Here is a 1,361-nt window from a genome sequence, read left to right as displayed (position 1 = left end):
TTCCACTGTCAAACAGCACTTACTGTCAGAAAGTTTTTACATAAGCTTAGTCGGAATCTCCTTTCTTGTAACTTGAAGCCATTGGTTCAACGGCAACTCCCTTCAAAAGGGCAATGCCTGGCGTGCTAGGGTCCATGGGGTCACGAAGAGTCGGACACGACTAAACGACAACAACAACAACCTTCGTCACATGATCAATGGTTCACTCTCAGCACAGAGTAGAAAACAATCAACAGTCATTCCTTAATATTAACCCATTAAGGAGCCTAGAGTCCTTTAGAAAGCAACATTGGGAAAACCCCAGTGTTAGCAACCCTCCAGTAATAAACATTTAGCCATTTTAAACCTTCATTAGTACACGTACATCTTTCATTTCTGCGTGAATTAAATCAACTATTCTTAACATTGCTCCACATTGCTCCACTCTGCCATGCCACCTGGCCTCTGAGATCTCAGGAGATTCTGGTGAGATTTTGCTGGAAATTGGGGCTGACGACGGGATGTCATGAACTGGCAGGATTTCGAAGAGGAGGAGGAGGAGGAAGAAGAAGAGGATTCTGGTGAGAGGTTGCAACTGGGAGTGGGTCACACGGGAGCAAGCTGGGGATGGGGAAGGAGAGATTGTTGTAGACAATACTCACGGGGTGACAGAGAATGATGAGGGGGCAGGGGCTAGTGCACAGGATGCTGAGCAGTGGGACCCCTTGCCAGAGAGGCCCCCGTCCCCATGAATATGGCAGGTCCTAAGGCGTAGGGGATAGCGGGCAGGGCTCTCCAGAGGCAGGTCAGGGCCTGCAGCCTAGTTCACTAGCCGGCCAGCTGGGGAAGGAGGCATGTGATTCCTCAGCTGGGGCAAGCTAAGAGCAGGTGAGGGTCACATGCGTCATGGAGCCCAGCTGCGACAATCAGCAGACACAGCATAAGAAGACAGCAGAGCTGAGGTGCTGTGTCTCCTCAACTGCCCATATTGAGGGACCTCGCCTGGGATTCTCCTTGGACCTTCATGGGTTTCTACTTCGAGATTGACTGCTGAGATTGACTCTTGGCTTACTTGGACTGACCCCGGACTGTGTTTCCTGATCTTCGGACTTGGGCTTGAGTGGATTGGCTTCTGGACTTGGAACTTCATCTTGGCACACTGTCTGCCAGGTAGGCCAGGGAATCAGGACATGCCAGTGGTGTCTTCTGCCAGGGGTGGAGGAGGTGGTGGGGTGGGTGAAGTACCTGCAGGGGTGCCGCCTGAGGCAGTTGCTTCACTCCGCTTAATGGGTGGCCCTGTTCTGCCCTGAGCATGCAATCACAATTCAGATCAACCTTATCTTCTCTCCCCATTCCTAATCAAAATAATCTTACTTTGTGTA

This window comes from Zootoca vivipara, chromosome 1, assembly GCF_965207765.1.
Source record: "Zootoca vivipara chromosome 1, rZooViv2.hap1.1, whole genome shotgun sequence".
Classification (NCBI taxonomy): Eukaryota; Metazoa; Chordata; class Lepidosauria; order Squamata; family Lacertidae; genus Zootoca; species Zootoca vivipara.
This window is presented reverse-complemented; position numbering follows the sequence as displayed.